Raw genomic sequence first — 12,042 nt, 5'->3', positions numbered from 1 at the left:
GGTCGTAACATATCCGATCCGAAATGTAACGTCCACTGTTCAAAGTGCCGTCAATGCGAACAAGAGGTCACCGAGACGTGTAACCAATGGCACCCCACACCATCACGTCGGGTTATATGCCAGTATGGCGATGACGAATACACGCTTCCAATGTGCGTTCACGGCGATGTCGCCAAACACGGATGCGACCATCAAGATGCTGTAAACAGAACCTGGATTTATCCGAAAAAATGACGTTTTGCCATTCGTGCACCCAGGTTCGTCGTTGAGTACACCATCGCAGGGGCTCCTGTCTGTGATGCGTCAAGGGTAACCGCAGCCATGGTCTCCGAGCTGATAGTCCATGCTGCTGCAAACGTCGTCGAACTGTTCGTGCAGATGTTTGTTGTCTTGCAAACGTCCCCATCTGTTGACTCAGGGATCGAGACGTGGCTGCATCTCGACTGCTAGTGATGCGAGGCCGGTGGGATCCAGCACGGCGTTCCGTATTACCCTCCTGAACCCACCGATTCCATATTCCGCTAACAGTCATTGGATCTCAACCAACGCGAGCAGCAAGGTCGCGATACGATAAACCGCAATCGCGATAGGCTACAATCCGACCTTTATGAAAGTCGGAAACGTGATGGTACGCATTTCTCCTCCTTACACGAAGCATCACAACAACGTTTCACCAGGCAACGCGGGTCAACTGCTGTTTGTGTATGAGTAATTGGTTGGAAACTTTCCTCATGTCAGCACGTTGTAGGTGTCGCCATCGGCGACAACCTTGTGTGAATGCTCTGAAAAGCTAATCATTTGCATGTCACTGCCTCGTCTTCCTGTCGGTTAAATTTCGCGTTTGTAGCACGTCATCTTCGTGGTGTAGCAATTTTAATGGCCGGTGGTGTATGTTACCACGAGATTGGATACCAGTCATACACTTCGATGTCTGATAATGTCAGTGAATGCAGTATCCATTCGGCACTACTCTTAGTAACTCCTGACGTGTTTATGCACAATTTTTTTTAGCAGCAATCAGTGAAATATATAGAGAATACATGAGTTCTGTAAAAATCAAACGACATTCTTACGTAGTTTTTCTCAGTGCTGTTGCACCGCTTCAGGAACGCAGATTACCATCACGGCTCACGAATCCCATTTCCGGTTGCTACCATATGAGCTGCTGTTAATATATCTCACAATCAGTTGTAAAGATGACATCTTTTCTTCACTTTACTCCGTTCAATGTATTCGATTCAATATTCGAAGCCATGAAATGCCCCGTAACATGGGCCTGTTTTGCGTTAAGTCCAAACGAAAGTCTACATACCGTACTGACTGTCCAGAATCGCTTTATAGCAAGTGTTGATGTTAAACGTCAATATTTTGAGCCATTAGTATGACTCATATTTTGGCTCCGTTCCATATTGACCATAGCTGAGCAACGCGTTTGCTTATGTTTGGTGAAGCGCAAGAGACGTTTGTGAGGTCTCTTCCCCTGACGCTCGTATCTAGTAACTAGTTCTCAAGTTCCACACACTTAATGTCGTTGAAGTCCTGTCCAAAGTCACTTTACAATGCGCTAAAAATATATCGGTCTAAATAAAAACGACTTTGTTGCCATTATTGGGCAGATATAAATGTTACAAATTACTTGTGCACGTCAGAAAATTCGCCACATTGTCCTCTATAATTTGGCCAGAAGCGCACCGCCATATATTTACTCGTTCTGGATATATTTTTTGGGTATCCAGTCTCAGCCGCCTCATCCTGTTTACTGAAGATGTCAGTGAAGATGATTTCATGAAGAGTCTACGCCATCTCTGCGCGTAATTGGCATCCTAATAAACATAAATTTTGCAGCCGAAAAGTGAAACTACACCCAAAACAAAGTAACAACAGTCAACTTGAAGATAATCAACGTCCATCAATCATAGACGCCAAACAGGCGACATTGAGGCAGCAGAATGTGGATTCTATGCTCAGAAAGATGACAGGATTGGGTAAAGGAATCAGCGGCACTTTTGTTCAAGGAGTAAGTTTGACACTCTCAGAAGAAACCGCAGACAGCCTTATTCAGGATAACTTAACAGAAGGATTTAAAGCAAACTCCTGCGTATTTAGTGGCAAGTACGCAAACCACACTTCCATTTCTGTAATATGTTACCAATATATGCAAACATTTTGTATGCTCCCCTGTCCTACTAAGAGACTGTGTGTGTTTTTTATGATCCTTAAGACGGGTTTTTGCTTCGTCTTCTTCTACTTCACCTTCTTTCCATTTTTCATGCCTCAAAAGATATCAGTGTGCAATTGTTTGTTGTATGGTTTTAGGGCACAAAACTGCTACGGTCATTAGCGCCCGGTCTGTGACTTAGGAAAAGGTAAAAAACGAAACTAGAAACCAGCAGAAATTGGAACGAAACTCAAAAGAATGGAGAAACTAAAAATAGAAGGAAAGCGTAAAAAACAACTATAGAAGGGGGTTGGTTGTCCCCAAATAGAGCTTCAATTGACTGACGTCACCTCACTGGCACTAATAAACTCGAGAACGCGAACGGCAGAGCGCGTGTCATCCGCTAAAATGGAAGATATATCAGGCGACAGCTGTAGACGGACGCGTAACGGAGTAAACTAGGGGCACTCAAGTAAAAGGTGTCTTACCGTCCACAGCTGAGAGCAGTGGGGATAGAGTGGGGGAGGATCACCACTTAAAAGATGTCGATGGCTAAAAAGACAGTGCCCTATCCGGAGTCTAGTTAAAATACCTCCTCCCGACGACGCGTTAGGGAGGAAGAGGTCCAAGCACAGGGAAGAGCTTTCACGTCCCGCAATTTATTACTGGGAAGTGTCGACCAATGTGCGTGCCATAAGAGTAACACGGCGACATAAAACACTCCGTAGATCGGCGAAGGGAATCGTGCGAATAGCTGGCTGAAGAAGAGAGGCTGCAGCCTTGGCCGCTATATCGGCCGCCTCATTTCCACAGATACCAACGTGTCCTGGGATCCAGAGGAACGCCACAGAGACGCCCCCCAAGTGGAGCAAGTGGAGGCAGTCCTGAATCCGGTGGACCAGAGGGTGGACAGGGTAAAGAGCTTGGAGACTGAGGAGAGAGCTGAGAGAATCTGAACAGATAACATACTGTATCCGTTGATGGCGACGGATGTATTGGACAGCCTGGAGAACAGCGTAAAGCTCCACACTATAAACCGAACACTGGTCGGGAAGCCGAAATCGATTTGGGGTGTCGCCAACAATATAGGCAATCCCTACACCTAATAATGTTTTCGAGCCATCAGTGTAAATAAATGTGGCTTCCTTCATTCGTGCACATAGAGCAGCAAATGCCCGACGATAAACAAGTGAAGGGGTACCATCCTTGGGAATTTGACAAAGGTCACGGAGCAGGCAGGTCTGGGGACGGAGCCAAGCGGGTGGTGTACCCCAAGTTGTCGAGAAGGTTTTAGGAAGGCGGAAGGAAAGAGAATGGAGCAGTTGACGGAAGCGGACTCCCGGTGGCAGTAGGGAGGAAGGGCGGCCTGCGTATCCTGAATCCAAGGAGGCGTCGAAAAAAATGTCATGGGGCGGATTAGCAGGCATGGAAGACAGATGGCTAGCATAACGACTCAGAAGGACAGCTCGCCGATTGGACAGCGGAGGTTCAGTAGTCTCAGCATAAAGGCTTTCCACAGGGCTGGTGTAAAAAGCTCCAGACACTAAACGTAATCCATGGTGGTGGATAGACTCGAGACGCCGAAGAATAGACGGCCGAGCAGAGGAGTAAACTATGCTTCCATAGTCCAATTTCGAGCGCACTAAGGCACGATAGAGGCGGAGAAGGACCACTCGGTCCGCTCCCCAGGAGGTACCATTCAGGACACGGAGGGTGTTGAGGGATCGCAGACAGCGAGCCGAAAGATAGCAAACGTGGGAGGACCAGCACAGTTTTCTGTCAAACATAAGACCCAAGAATTTAGCGACGTCCGAAAACACAAGGTTGACAGGTCCTAGATGTAAGGAAGGTGGAAGAAACTCCGTACGACGCCAAAAATTAACACAGACGGTCTTACTGGGAGAAAAGCGGAAGCCTGTTGCCATGCTCCAAGAGTGGAGGCGATCGAGACATCCTTGAAGACGTCATTCAAGAAGGCTAGTCCATTGAGAGATGTAGTAGATCGCAAAATCGTCCACAAAGAGGGAGCCCGAGACATCAGAAAGGAGACAATCCATAATTGAATTTATATCAATGGCAAACAGTACAACACTTAGCACGGAGCCCTGGGGTACTCCGTTTTCTTGGGAGAAAGTACGGGAGAGAGTAGTGTTCACCCGCACTCTAAATGTGCGCTCTGCAATATTCGCGAAGAAAAAGGGGCAGCCGACCTCGAAAGCCCCAAGAGAACAGTGTGCGGAGGATGCCTGTCCTCCAACAGGTATCGTATGCTCTCTCCAGATCCAAAAATATTGCTACTGTTTGGCGTTTCCGGAGAAAATTATTCATGATAAGTGTAGAGAGCAACAAGATGGTCAACTGCATAACGATGCTTTCGGAAACCGCATTGGGCAGGTGTTAAAAGACTGCGGGACTCCAGACACCAAGCTAAACGGTAATTCACCATACGCTCCAAAACCTTACATACACTACTCGTGAGAGAAATAGGGCGATAGCTAGAGGGGAGATGTTTGTCCTTTACAGGTTTCGGAAGGAACGACGATAGCTTCCCGCCATCGTCTGGGAAAAGTACTGTCGGTCCAAATTCGATTATAAAGGCGAAGGAGGTAACGCAGACTATGGGTTGATAAATGCAGCAACATTTGGATATGGATACCATCCGGTCCTGGGGCAGAGGAGCGAGAAGAAGAGAGTGCATGTTGAAGTTCCCGCATGGAGAAAACAGTATTATAGCTTTAGCGATTTTGAGAGAAGAAAGCAAGAGGTTGCACTTCCGCTGCACGTTTCTTCGGGAGAAACACTGGCAGGTAATTTGAAGAGCTCGAAATCTCAGGAAAGTGTTGACCCAATGAATTAAAAATTTCGACGGGGTCCACTAACGTATCATGCGCGACAGTGAGCCCAGAGACCGGGGAGAAACTAGGCGCGCCAGATAACCGTCGAATCCGACTCCGAACTTCCGAGGAGTGAGTGAAGGTGTTAAATGAGCTAGTAAAGAAGTCCCAGCTTGCCTTCTTGCTATCGCGGGTAACGCGATGACATCGCTCACGGAACTGCTTATAGCGGATACAGTTGGCCAAAGTAGGATGGTGCCAGAAAACGCGAAGAGCACGTCGCCGCTCAAGTATTGCGTCACGGCATGCCTCGTTCCACCAAGGAACTGGGGGGCGCTGGGGCAATTCGGAGGTGCGTGGTATTGAACGTTCCGCAGCTGTAACAATAACGTCTGTAATATGTGTGACCTCATCGTCGACGCTAGGAAAGTGACGGTCATCGAATGTCGCTAGAGACGAAAAAAGTGTCCAATCGGCTTGGGCAAACTTCCAGCGTCGCGGGCGCAGATATGGCAGTTGAGGCTGCAGTCTAAGGACACATGGAAAGTGGTCACTCGAGTGTGTATCATCAAGGGCGACCCATTCGAAGCGCCGAGCTAGCGGAACAGTACCGACCAAAAGGTCCAAATGAGAGAAATTTGTCGTGGAGGCAGACAAAAATGTAGGGTTCCCAGTGTTGAGGCAAACAAGATCCGCTTGGTGGAAGACGTCTATCAATAGGGAGCCACGTGGACAAGGTTGTGGAGATCCCCAAAGCGGGTGGTGGGCATTGAAGTCCCCAACCAGCAAATATGGGGGTGGAAGCTGACCAAGAAGATGAAGGAGATCAGCTCGTGCCATAGGTGTGGACGATGTTATGTATACAGTACAAAGAGAGAAGGTGTATCCAGAAAGGGAAAGACAGACAGTGACAGCTTGGAAGGAAGTGTTTAAGAGTATTGGGTGATAATGGAGAGTATCATGGAGAAGAATAATGAGTCCTCCATGTGCTGGAGTGCCTTCAACAGAGGGGAGATGAAATCGGATGGACTGAAAATGGGGGAGAACAAAGCGGTCGTAGGGACGCATCTTTGTTTCCTGAAGACAGAAGATGACCGGCGAGTAGGATCGTAAGAGGACCGACAATTCATCCCGATTGGCTCGAATGCCGCGGATATTCCAGTGGATAATGGACATAGGGTGGACAGAAAATGGAGGAATGTGACCAAGGTTGCCGTCAACTCAACGACTGCTCAGAGCTTGTGACCGACAGCGTGGAACGGTATTCAGCTGTAGGCAGAAGATCCTGATCCTTAGGTTGTTCAGGAGCAGCTCCTGCCACCAGCGATCGGCCGGTTGATCGGCCGCCAGCAGTGCGCCTCGGCGACACAGAAGACGGCCGAGGGCGGTGTAGTGGGACGCGAAATTGAAGCGTCACCCATCCACCAGTGTCAGCCCAGTTTGCAGGTGAATATAAGTTTAATTTAGTTTTGTTTATGTATTTTTTTAATATTTGTAATAGCTGTGAATTATCTAAAAGTTTTTGTATTTTTTTATGTTTAATGTACGGAGAGGGCGGCGCAACGAACGGAGACAGCATCTTCGCTGCCGCGACCAGAGAGAAAATTGCTGGCCACTATACGTCGCGGGTCGACAGCCAAAGAGCAACAGAAGATCCTGGAACCGAGTTGTTGCGTCGTGCTTCTAAAAATTGAAAATGAATTTTTTTGTAGTGTTTTGTACAACAATGACGTCATAGAGAGCTTAATCTTATTGAAAATGACAGTCCTAGCTTGTCAAGGTTCAGGTTCACATCTGTATGTAGGAAGATAATAAAATAGTAAATGCTACTAAAGTTGAAACACGTGTTCGGAGGATTTATTTATGAAGAATTATGTGAATTGATTAAGGGGCTCCGGAAAGGCTCAAAATCATGAAAAGTTCAATTTTTACTTTTTTGCGTTTTCTGAATCTGCAGACTATTACCTTTTAGTAGGTACATAATTTATTCAATTCCGAAGACTACAACTATTTTTAAATTTTTTTTTTAAATGTGTTCTACATGGGCGTCACCCACTGTGGCGCTGTTAAACTGCTGTCAAATGGTGTTATTATTAACGTCCGTGTTCATCAGGTACATTTTAGTGATGTGAGATAAAGTATGTGTTGTGGCTAACCTATTTTCAGAGACTTAGCAGCACCTGAACTGTTGAAAAAGTGTATTCACGGAAAAACTCAAAACCCCAATGAAAGTGTAAATAGTGTTATATGGTCGAGAATCCCCAAGACTGTATTTGTTGGAATAGAAACACTTCACTTTGGTGTGTATGATGCTTTTGCGACTTTCAATGATTGCAACATTGTAAGGTGCAAGGTATTTAGAAATATGGGAATGAAGATAGGTTCTAACATGGTACGAGCGATGCTTGCTTTAGACAAGGAACGCCTTCGGGCTGCAGACAGGGCTGTAAAGAGTCTAGAAATACAAGCAAGAGTAAACAGGAGGAGGAACAAGAGGGAGCTGGAGGAGGAGTTTGCAGGGGATGAAGATAATCCATCCTATGGACCTGGAATGCACTAAAAAGTTAATCCAATCTTTGTCGCTCGATTCCCAAAACTTTTATTTTCTCATACTAATTACATGTTTTCTAAGGATCTTCCAAACATATTTGTTCAAACTTTCAGTAAATGTTACACAGTACCTTCTGCATAATTTAACACAGCCTTTTTCCAAAAAACTGTATACTTTTGAATATATAAATAAAAAATTGCAAAAAAATGTTGTGAATTTTCATTACAATCGAAAAAAATCATCTTTAATAACTGAACTAAAATTTTGTAAAATCCCTGTGTTAAGTTGTAGCCCATATTCCAATAAATAATCTGTAAAAAGTTCAACTTCCTACCTCAAATACTTTGTGAGGAAAGATGTAATTTATAAGCGTTATTTTAACATTGCAAGTATAGGGCGTTCCGGAGCCCCTTAATAATATATTTGACAAGATTATTGAATTTTGACAGCGGTCATCGCAACTTTGAATCTCACAAGTTTATTCAATGTGTGACTCTAATATCGATTAAATCAAGATAACGTGTGTCAATATAATTTTTGAGGAGAAACAAACGAAATTTAAATTGAAAAAGTTTACGCAAACCAATTGGCCCGAGTGACGTAATTCTTTGCACACGACTCAACTGATGTTTTACAGTTTCGTTCAAGAACCATTCTGTGACAATTTAAAAAGAATATAAATCATTTTGAAGTGGGTTGTCACTGACGTAGGTGACGAACTCTGCACATGGTCATATATAAAAAGAAAATCATTTATAAAAAACTTACGTCGTTACACTACAGCGGCTACCACCAGGTGGTGCTGTAGACGAGACACGCCGTGGCGGAGAAGGAGAGGAACTGGGTTTCTTATTAGCCTTCTTGGAAACAGGATGTTTAGATGAAGGAGGAACCGATGGTTGTGAAGTTGGGGTACGTATAAAATCTTCACGAGTATGCTCTTTTTTGGAGGTCTTCGTGTCTGACTTTTGGGCTCGAGATTTAGCAGGACCTGATGAAGGGTGAGCCATAGAATGAGCAGGCGAAAGTGGGGAGGCTGAACGGGCGATCTTTGCGCTGGCCGATCTGACAACCGTGGCACTAAAGGTGAGATCACAAGTCTGCGTGGCCGCCTCCTTTGTTGGCCAAAGAGAGGCAAGGACAGTGCTGTATTTCACTGTCTGAGGCACAGTGGGCTTTCGACTGGCGAATAATTTTCGAGCAGCAAAGGTCGTCACCTTTTCCTTCACTCTGATTTCCTGAATGAGCTTTTCGTCTTTAAAAATGGGGCAGTCTCTAGAGGAAGCAGCGTGGTCACCCATACAGTTGATGCAACGAGGGGATGGAGGTGGACAAGCACCCTCATGGGCATGGCACATAACACATTTGACCGGATTGGAACAGGACTGGCTGATGTGATTGAACTGCTGACACCGATAGCAATGTGTAGGGTTTGGGACGTAGGGGCGAACAGAGATTATCTCATAGCCCACTTTTATGTTCGATGGGAGTTGAACTCTGTCAAATGTCAACAAGAGTGTACGGGTTGGAACGATGTTAATGTCAACCCTTTACATGACTCTATGAACAGCCGTTACGCCCTGGTCAGACAGGTAGTGTTGAATTTCCTCGTTGGACAATCCGTCGAGGGAGCGTGTATAAATGACACCAGGTGAGGAATTTAAAGTGTGGTGCACTTCCACCCAGACAGGGAAGGTGTGTAGCAGTGAAGTACACAGCAATTTTTGTGCCTGGAGGGCACTGACTGTTTCTAACAAGAAGGGGACATTTCGTAATCTGGAACAAGACTTTATAGGACCTGCAATTGCGTCGACACCTTTCTGAATAATGAAAGGGTTGACCGTGGAGAAGTCGTTACCTTCGTCAGACCGAGACACAACAAGGAACTGTGGCAACGATGGAAGAACTGTCTGTGGCTGAGACACATTGAACTTACGCTTGTGAGCAGACATAGTAGAAGATGAGGAAACCATTGCAAAAGTATCCCCCATGATTACCGGCGTCTCCGATGTCGCGCTCCTTCCTTGTGGGGGCCCTCTCTGAGGGCACTCTCGCCTTAGGTGATTGTTCACACCTCAGGTCACACCTCCCGAGAAACGGACGGAGGGACCAATCGGCACTTTCGGAAGCTATCAGCTCGGGTAATCACCCCTCCCTGGGCCTGGCCATTACCGGGAGTACGTACGTGTCCTACCTGTCTACCCGGGGCGGGGAATTACGCATTACCCCGTCACCGGCTACGCATGAAAATGCTTGGGTCGGCCTTCAGACACGCACAGGAAAGAAAAAAGAAAAAGGGAAAAACAAAGGGAAAGGAAAGAAGAGAGGTCTCAAACGCCGCAGTGGAGAAAAGGGCAAAGAGAGGAGGTAAGGAAAAGAGAAAGACAAAGGAAGGACGAAGACTTGCAAGTAGAGAAAGCAAAGAATGTGTTACATTATCGAGCGTCCGTCTCTGGACGTAGGCACAAAACATACTCCCAGAGGGGGAGAAAGGGAAGGAAAGAGACGGAGGTGAGGGGGGGGGTGGCGAAGATGGGGGGTGGGAAGGATGCGGACAGGGAAGGTATGCAGCCCAGAAAGGAAGGAAGGTCACATTAGCTCGGAGTCCCGTGCTCGCTACGCACGTATCCACAAAAGAGTTGTGGACCCCCTAGGGGGCAGTGTGCAAATGAGTACATCTACCGGGTGTAAGCTGTGAAAGAACTTCCGCTTGGCAATTTCTCAGACAATGTACCAACGGCTATTACACAGAAAACTTCGTCTACGGCGTCACAACAAGAGAAGTAAATCAATTACTAAATGACAAACCACCATTACTCTCTACTATAGAGCACGACCAACGATTTGTTTACAAACGGTGAATACATTTTCATGAATTTATTACGCTCATTCTGTTCCTCACCATGTAAGAATACTTGTACATTTTTTTTAAATTTTAATGATTGCCAGCTGAGTCAGCTGGCAGCAATGGCATAACAGCTTATCAATACACGTCCCGTAGACATTAATAACGCTTAAAAAACCATGACGTCATGACTTTCACATCCTTGTTGGCTGTGAGTAAGCTTCGTGGATGCTCCAAGAAGTGAAGAGCAGGCATTAACTGACATGAGATTCGTTTGCAAGTTGATGAAAAGGGTGTAATTACATCTGAGCTTTTAAATATTTTTGTATTTACAGAGAAAAGGTACATTAATTGCCGTTACATAAATATATTTTGGCCTAACGTAACTTTGCGTGTTTTATGTATCAACTCTTTTTAAACGTACACTAATGCGGATTCTGCTTTCACAGATACATGGTAATGTAATCTTCACACTCTTCTGTGCTATCATAAATTAACGAATGCACCAAAATGAAAACAAGCAGCAGATCACGAAACTGTAAAACCAAAACAGAACCACAGACGATTCATCGACGTGATACGTTGTAATGCAGCGATAAAATGGCCATTGTCCTGATTTTGATTTCAAACAATAAAGTAAAATGTTCATATCCCCATCCGGTCAAGCAGTTTTAGCGTGGTTTCCCTAAACCGCTTAAGGCAAGTGCCAGGATGGTTCGTTCGAAAAAGAGAGTACTACTCCCTTACACTGTACTACTTCAGTCCTAGCCATTTGCTCCGTTCCTAATGACAGCGTCGTCAACGTGCTCTTAAACCCTAATATTCCTTTCATCGGTAACTCCAGGGCCGCTCACAGCTCCAGATAATTGATCACAGCAGGTTCCAAGGCATGTACCGGTATTCGTAGGTATTCTAGATGTGTTTAGTTGGAAAGAGATCAGGTGAATTTGGGAGTGGTGGCGGTCACAATCATAGTTATCTTCGTAGAATAGCGTGTGGAAGAGTGGTCACCAGTTCATTCTTGAGTTTTGGGAGAGTGGAGAGATGCTTATAGCACGTTGAGAGTTAGAATCGTAGCATGGGTTCTGTTCTGCTAAACCATTACTGGGCGTCAGGTGCAGGCATTTGAGTTCGAGTCGTAGTCCGCCTACAGTCTCAGCTCGTCACAAATAATTGGATCGTTCTAGATGGACTAGAGCACTGCCGTCTCACTAGGGTTGCGGGTGGGCGTGAAGGTGAAAAACGAAGCGTAGCTCAACACACGCAAATAGCGAGGCTACAGTTCTCCATCTAGTAATTGAGAATGGGAGCGCTTAGTGGCTTGCAACGAAATTTACTCATAATTCCAATACTTTATAAAACTTTTTATCGCTGACAACCCCACAAAATGAGGGAAAAAGTATGAAGCATGACGTTTTAATTTATTACTCCTTTACTACTTACTGTATTCGCGACACGTTTTGCCGACGGTACCAATAAATGTACCCGCAAAATTACATCATTCAGGAGATATGACGTCATAAACGCTGAGAAGCGAGAAAAACTGCCGCATCATGCATGACGTTTTAAGTTATTACGTTCTTGCTAGCAACTCTATTCTCAACATATTTCGCAGACACTATTCATATATGCGAGTGAATGCATTTGCAAAATT

The sequence above is a fragment of the Schistocerca serialis genome, chromosome 2 (assembly GCF_023864345.2).
Source record: "Schistocerca serialis cubense isolate TAMUIC-IGC-003099 chromosome 2, iqSchSeri2.2, whole genome shotgun sequence".
NCBI classification, from domain to species: Eukaryota; Metazoa; Arthropoda; class Insecta; order Orthoptera; family Acrididae; genus Schistocerca; species Schistocerca serialis.
The sequence above is the reverse complement of the archived record's forward strand: the minus strand, read 5'-3'. Positions refer to the sequence as shown.